The sequence below is a fragment of the Leuciscus leuciscus genome, assembly GCF_965113295.1.
Source record: "Leuciscus leuciscus genome assembly, chromosome: 4".
Lineage (NCBI taxonomy): Eukaryota > Metazoa > Chordata > Actinopteri > Cypriniformes > Leuciscidae > Leuciscus > Leuciscus leuciscus.
Window position 1 is genome coordinate 1,574,928 of NC_138728.1, and position 8,388 is coordinate 1,583,315.

The following is an 8,388-nucleotide window of genomic DNA, read 5'->3' on the forward strand; positions in this document are numbered from 1 at the left end:
TCAGACATTTGGCATTATCAGGACCCACAAATATGCATTATTATACATTATATTGAACATTATATATAGTAGTTTAATGCAGTACTGACACTAAAACTTTGAAAACTTTAATTTTTATTTTGGGTGAACTATCCACGATACATATTTATGCATGTTTGTATTGCGATATATTGTGACACGATATATTGTTACACCCCTAAATCAACCTAAATACATTAATTCATACCAACAAAGTACATTTGTATGTGTTAAGTCAAGCAGAAGTTGCTCTTTAACGTGACAATTGCAGTTTTAAAACACATACGATTACATTAAATACATGAAAAATGTAAAAAAAATAATATATATATAAAAATATGAAATGTATGAAATATTTATATAATATATATAAAAAATGTTAAAAAAAAAAAAATATATATATTAAATAACAAACATTATTTTTACTAAGTATTTGATTTACTATAAAAAATAAAAAAATAAAATAAAAACTTTTTTTTTTAAGATTGAACAATAAATCAGTTCATTGAAATGTAACAGTTTTGCCTTTTCTCTTTCAGATCCGTGAGGACTTTTGATACGGATGCCTAAATGCTCATGTTACCGTCCACTGTAAAAGTGAGAGGAAAATATTTATTGTCTGTAAATATTCTCAATGCGCCCGAACAGTGACAATGACAAATAACGATACTGCTAAAGCATTATTACAGCTCCACCGAGCTGCAGATTTGGATCCTTGTGAATACTTTGCTTTGTTTCTTTTTCGTTTTCCTTTTTTATTCTTTTTTTTTGTTTTTTTTTGGACTATGCCTCTATTACGGTGTCAGAATTCCTGTAATTTATTTTGTTTGAATGGTGTATTTATTTTGTAAAGGTATCAAGGTGCTGCTGACCTTCTATATTTTTGTACTATAATGCACTTTAGATATATAAATATAGAAATATATACAAGTCATTTTGTTAATGGACGTATTTTGTGGTTCAGTTGAATGAAGAAGACTATAGTCATGCCCACCTCTCTGTTCATTGTATGTTCATCAGCTTTGGCATCCATGTTTCTGTGAGTCTGTGCCAAAACTTAGTGAGCTGCCTAGCTAGACAGCATCATAGACTCATTCCCTATCCGAAGACATCCTTCACATATACAAGACAGTCACAGAAAGCTCACTAAAATCAAACATCCAACACTCAAAAATTTTACATTTATGTATTTGATTTGCATATTAAACTTCCATTCATTTGGATTACGCCGTTTTAACGAACTAATAAACTTAGTTTTTCACATTAATTAAAAAATTTAACTTTTTCGCGTACAGATGAAAACTCCCTGTTCACACAGATCAACGAAAACTTGTAAAGTGACATCGCCATCTACTGGCCTGATAACAGAATACAGCTTTTTTTTCTTCTTTTTTTTTTTGCATTTAAAACACACTCAGTTTATTAGTATTATCACAGAAATCTGACCTGTTCATTGATGTATGACTGACAAATATGCATCACATTAAGTTTTTTAGTTTATGTTGAAACTAATCCAAATAAATGGAAATTTTATCTGCAATTCAAATGCGTTATCTTACATTTAGGCCTGAATATTTATTTATTTTTGGATTGAAGATGACTGAAATGTTACTCATGCATTAAGTACCCCATATTTGTGCATTGATTTTCTGTCGTTTAGCTTGTCAAACTCAATAGTCTCCTGCGCACACCACTGTTTTTTCCAGATCAGCCGTTTAAGTTAGGATGCAGCTCACTAGGGTTTGCAGACGGGCTTTTGTACAGTCTATATGTTTATCTTGGGTTTCTTTCCTGCTGACCTGGACGAGCCCCACTTCATCACATCAGTAAAGAGTAAAGAGAGAGAGCGCCACCTATCGGCCACAGCTGAGATCACACAACCACACAATGATCTTCTGTACACGACCAGCACACGTTATAGAATAACTCTTGTTGTTTTGCACTGAGAGAAAAAAACAAAAAACATGTACTGAATGATTAAACATCTGACTTTTCCTGCAGTGTCTGGACTTCTGTGTGTGTGTGTGTGTGTGTGTGTGTGTGTGGTATATTTGATTGTGTGTATCTCAGGTTCAGAGAGTAAAGAACAAGGAAAGCTTCAGCCGAGCGTTTGGCTCATATCGCACATTCACTTCTGATGTTGCTCCTGTGCAAACGGGAAAATATTCCACCACGAGGTGGAAAATGTGTGGAAAAATCAGGCCGTAATGAACGGACAGCGTCTGAACTGGGGTCCGTCCGCACGGCCGTTGAAGTTCAGCATGGAACTAAAGTTGTCAAAAGTCTTGTGTGGAAATACAAATCGCTGATTAAGGCCAAGAACAGTTTCCGCGAGCACGCGAACGCTTGGCAGTCCGGTTAAACGCACTTAATGTGTTCTTGTGCTACTGTGGTGGCAGCAAACCTCAGCACTCAAGAGGGCGATAGAGTTTCCTTCAAATGTTTGTACCGTTAAACCAGATGTGTTATTTTTCATGTAGCCACTATAAACATGTCAACAGTTCAACTTTAACTCACTTGCTCAGCGAGATTCTCTTAAGAAATGTTGCTCTGCCATGACTTTAGCTGACCTGACAGAGAAAACTGGCCAATTTATGCTAATTCCCGCTATAGCTCTGTACGTAGCTATTTAAAGGGTTAGTTCACCCAAAAATCTGATATCGTTCCAAACCCGTAAGACTTTCGATCAACTCAAATGAAGCTCTTTTGTAAGAGATTTATGTCCCTCCATTGACAGGCTACGCAACTACCACTTTCACACATCAAAAAGTTCACAAGAGATCATAAAACTAATCCATATGAATTGAGCGGTTTAGTCCAAATTTTCTGAACAGAATTTATAGGCTTTTATGTATTCTTGCTTACAGAAGCCATGTCTTTTGTAGTCTTGTTTTCTCATGAGCTAAGATAAAACTAGCTTTATTCAAGTTATAGCCTATGCATTAGAAATATGGGAACATTTCCCAGGTCCCTCTCTCTCTCCCAGAGCATTAACATTCAACTTTTCCATGGCAGAGAAGAGGGGGTCTTTGGCACTTGGCATGCTGGGAATTAATTCAAATTCTCTGACATTTATTTGTTTGACTTTGATGAAAGTCACACAAGCAGTTAATGAAGGCTGAGATCAGCAGTGCGGATGGAGCGTCACGCTATGGGATTTTGTCGTTTTTTCCCACTTTTCCACCAGCACTCCTCTCACACAGCTTTTACAGGCTACAAGAACTATTTACTCGTTTTGGGATCATTTCAGGATAACATACCAACAGATTTGTCAGCATGTTGTCGACATACTGTAAAGTGTCCCCCCTCAGATCAGTCGGACCACACAGACTCGACTCAAAGCCGTTTACAACTAATCATATTTTGCTCCTGAATATATCAGACTATCATATTTCAGCAAGATGATTCACTGTTGCATTCAGATAAATAAAAATGGGGAGTAAATTGAGACTTTTGCTGAAGTTTCATACATTTTGGGGTATGGGGGGAGACCATCACACTGTAAAAAAAATGGCTTTTTCATTGAGTTTCCACCATAGAATAAAAAAGAACTGTGACCTTTTCCTCACAATTCAGACTTTCATTATAGGCTATCTCACAATTCTGAGAAAAAAAGTCTTGCAATTATGTTGGATTTTGTTTCTGAGTTGTTGGAAAATGCTTAGAAGACTATAGAAACTTGTTTCCGCCACAGAAGAAAAAAGGAAATTGTGACTTTTTATATCACAATTCTGACATTTTCTTGCATTTGCGAGTTTTTATCTCGCAATTCAGACTTTATAACTCGCAATTCCGATTTTTATTCTCAGAATTGAGTGATATAGATTCACAATTGTAAGTTAATAGTAAAGTGATATAAAAAGTCACAATTACTTGTTTTATTCCATGGTGGAAACAAGTTTCTACAGTCTTCTGAGAAACATCTCAGAAACAAAATCCAGCACACAAATCTTGTGAATGACTAAATGTACTAGAACTCAGTGAAATGAGGTGAGCTGATTTCAAAGCTTTTCAGGGTAATAATCACCTCACTGTAAGAAAAAAAGTTGCTGCCTTAAAAATATCAAGTACAATCAACTCGGATGTTTAAGTAATTTCAACTTAAATTACATTAAATCGGCTTAAAAAGAGTTGAATCTTGCTTAACTTATTTTGATGAGTTAAAGCAATGTAAAAACATCATAACTGATTGATCATACAACAGTACTGTTGTGGCAGGCGGGTCACAGCTGGCAGGACTTCTGTGGTTCCTCCAGGAGGAAAAGCAGGATAAATAATCAAACGAGAATGAAACCCCACCTGTAAAACTCTATCAGCGTGTGGGAACAAGACAGACAGAGAATGGAGTTGTAATGGCGGAAAGTCTGAGTGTTTCTTTGATGTTCTTGCAGTGAAAGAAAGCATGTCGTCAAACACACTTAAACTATAAAGAATGGACGTGCTTTTATTGAGTCTTAAGGGGACGGTGTGTTATTTAATTGACCTAATTACCGCTCGAACCAAAGGCTGATTTTCACATTCGGCGGAGTAATTGCAACGGTCGCGCTGCGGTTTGTTCTCGTGAAGAAGAAATAAAAAAAAACTCGGTAGTTCGGGCTGTCCGAGCGAACTGGATCGGACAATTACCTCCTCCAGCAGAGAAATCAATCGGGCCTCAAGCGTGGGAAACATCTGTACAATTTAGATGGGCGTTTGCTGCCGAGCCATGAAAATTACCCAGGATTATTGGTTTCAGAGGATTTCCTTGCCAAGCCAAGGGCTCTGTACCTGCGCGCAACGGTCTTAAACACCCTGTGAGGTAAAGTAGTGCCTCGGACTAAAATGAGGTAGTGCCGATTGCTTTTCAACACGGCTCCATGCATTGTGATGAAAAAGCTTTCCGTTTAAACAAACACTAACAGGCCGGCCGCAGACAGAGAGGAGGAAAAAACGGGCTTTGGCTCTCAGGACCGTGTTTTAAACCCCGGCCTCGAATCCTTTCATAACAAAGAGAGCCGAGTGTGATTTTCAGAGCCGCTAAAGCAGTAAACAGAGTTTTTCAACCCTCAAACGTCTGATTGTTGCTCTTGTTGAATATTAAGAAAATACCTCCCAACTCTAATCCGCTCACATTGAAATAGGCTACGTGCTGTGAATATAATAAATAATTAAAATGATATTGACCCCATGACATACATTTTTTTTACTTTTTGTTCGTTTCTTGACCTTGAAAAAAACGTTAAATAAGTCTTTCTATTATGGGAATCTTCTCTTCTTTAGGAGCATATAGAGGATGTGCTGCCTTTCACCACCACCTGTCCTGTAAAAATAAAGGCAAAAATCGCAACAACAACAAAAAACAAAAAAGCCTAATAATTAAAGGCCCAATAAAGTGCCTTGAAATGAGCAGCATTATTCAATGTAAAGACTTCAGGCTTGTTCGACTTCATGCAGCTCTGCCGCGACCGATCGGCGGCTGACTTGAAGCAGTGCATGCCGGTTAGAAATTTTGTCCGACTGGATACAGCGCCGACGCCACGTGACTGTGACGTATGCCATCAAAGTACCGCGAGAGCGATTCGAGAGTAGCCTGAGTACTCAGCCAGCGCAGCTTCTCCAGGGGGGCAGGGTTTCATAAAATATTGAAGCTTCCCCGGGCGCCGCCATTGATTAGCAAACCATCACCGGCTGTTAGCATTCCATTGACTCCCATTCATTTTGGCGTCACTTTGACAGCGAATAACTTTACATCTGAGGCATTTAAAGACTCCATTTGTCCATTATTTATTTCTAAAGAAACACGAAAATGTATAAAAGGCTTTACCTTGTATCTTACGTTATGGCCCCGTAGAAGCAGTTTTTGTAAAAATAGGCTAACGATTGCGTCATAACCACGCGACTCTCTGTCGCACAGTAGAGAGGTTACCGTATGGACAGCAGGGCCGCGGGAAGTGGGGGTGCTGGGGGTGCTGCAGCACCCCCTGTTTTCACAGAATTGTAAATGCAACGCATATGTTTGTTCATTAAAATGTGTAAATTTTTAGCATTTAGTCATTTATTTGTATTAAACACTTTAAGTGGGCTATTTAAAAATTGTTATTTATATGTTAAATTATCTTTTTAAAACATAAGCGCAGAGTGTTAATATTGTGTGTGTGTGTGTGTGTGTCGAAAGAATTTGTCCGCAGCTGCTCAAAAAAAAAAAAAACGTCAAAAACCCCACTGTCAGTGTTTTGTAAGGAAAAGGCAAATATGTAAAATATAGCAGGAGACATTTTAATTGTTTACTAATAAAACAGTTATTTTTTATGTCAGTGTCGGCTAGACAGATGAAGTTGACGACTCGCGATCTTCGCAGCGCCAGAGAGAAATGCACATTTCATACGAATTACATAAGCAGCGCAGTCTGTTTTCTTTCGTTTTGAATTGTTCTGCTTAAAAGTAGACATTTCAAGCTATCTATATGTCTCAGGTCTGTGAGGCAATAGGCTACCTTATAGGCCTACGCTGAGTTTCATTATGAGACGAGCTCCAGGTTCGCCAGCGCCTCCGTATCCTGATTATTTATTTTCTAATAGCCTATATTTAGGCTACTTCTTATTAAATCCAGACAATTTGTTGATGAAACATCGATTAAAATTAAGATACAATTAATACAAAACGAAATTAAATTTAAAGACAGGCTTTGTGCTTTCAGTTTGAGGTCTCTGTGAAAGTTTTAAAACATTATTTTAGTGCCACTTTAGAGCGCTCACGTCCGTAACGGAGAACTGTCTGTAACATTTTTTTATTTATTTTTTGTGAAATAAATTTCTAAAAAAATGCGACTTAGTCCAGTGCGATTTAGGCTATAGATGTTTTTTTCTTCCCCGTGGCGCATTTTGTGACTGATATGCGACTCCGGAGCAATAAAATAAAAGGGACTCCGGAATAAAAGCAGAATCAATAAAGTCAAAAATGTGATGTGCAGTCAGGTTTGAGTGTGTGCGCGTTTTTGAGGAGTTTTATAGTCTTGATATTGTTTCTTATTCAAAAGTGGTGACGCCCCTATTCCCCCCCATAAAACCTCTTCCCGCGGCCCTGATGGACAGGAGGAGAAGCTCGCGGGCAATCGGGGGGACGTGGAGGAAAAATGACAAAATAATTAATCAGAAAACGTAGCAAAAGTTTCTCCTGCTCCTAGCTCATGGACAGCTCCTACTCACACTCTCCGTCTCTGCAAGTTTCGGAAGGGAATGATTCAGATTTCTCTTGGCACAGCTACTAGAAGACAGACGGGTTGCTCACGTCACATCTAACGCTGTGTCCATTTCTTTTACTATCAATGCTCCTCCCCCTTTTTGAAATGGCCGTTTGGTTTATATCACAGCTCGGACAGAGCCGTTGAGATCGTTAAAGCCGCAGTTTCCTCCTAATCTCTAACCTTCTTCTCTAATCTCCATATCGCTTTAAAATACAGCATTCTGTGCAGAATCCAAAGAATCCAATACGTTTTGTGGCCTGCGTCGACTCTGTGCTGTCGTGTCTCTGGACACTAACGTGAAACCAGACTTCATTCGCCCCAATGGAAAGCATATTTACACTGTCTGAATCGTTCCCTGTGCCCTATATAGTGCACTATGTGCCATTCACCATATAAAAATAGTAATTGTGTGAACAAGTGACTGATCTTAGCTCTGGCTTAACCATCTATTTATACTGTAGGGAGGGATGCTTTAGATTTTTTTGGCCAAAAAAACTTGATTTCGATTTTGATTTCATGGGGTCTTTAAAAAAAAAGGAGTAGCCTATGATCCAATCTACTTCATACGTCTGTCAATCGGTTTCAGTGAGTCTTCACTCTTAGAAAAAAAAGGTACAAAAGCTGCCACTGGGACAGTAACCTTTCAAAAGGTAACTACTAATATGTCCCTTTAAAGTAATAATATGTAACTTGAGGGGTAAATAAGGTGTACCTTTAGTGTATTTAGTTGGTGAACAGTGTCCTCTAGTGGAAAGAAGTAAACATAAAAGGTTTATTATCTAGCTCAGGGTTTTTCAATCTTTTAGAGACCATAGACATGATAATACATTTTTTATGTATTTTATATGTCACTCTGTGCCACACACCCCCAAAGCCTGAGGGACCAAAATTTAAAAGCCATCTATATAGTTTATATATGTTAGACCCAATTTATACATTTATTTGTTGGTTTTAATATAAAAAGATTTAATGTAATTAAATTGTACTTATTTTAATCATATATATTACAAAACGTTTTCTTTTATTGTTAATTCGTTATATAAATCTTTATATAAAAAATGACATATCCTCTTTTAACATAGACAGTAATCTTTTACACACGCGTGCAAATACGTGCGTCTACGTCCTGAAGTTCTTCCTGTTCTTGT

General features: G+C 37.6%; 1 protein-coding gene across 4 annotated transcripts in view; it reads left to right on the forward strand.

Moving 5' to 3' along the window:
• pthlha (parathyroid hormone-like hormone a) overlaps positions 1-2,021 on the forward strand; it is a 19,913-nt gene extending 17,892 nt beyond the window's left edge. For all 4 annotated transcript variants that reach the window (XM_082166850.1, XM_082166849.1, XM_082166852.1 and 1 more), the window contains one exon: positions 558-2,021. The gene's annotated coding sequence lies outside the window, so the exon portion shown is untranslated. The remainder of the gene's footprint in view (positions 1-557) is intronic.
• Positions 2,022-8,388: the final 6,367 nt, after the last annotated feature.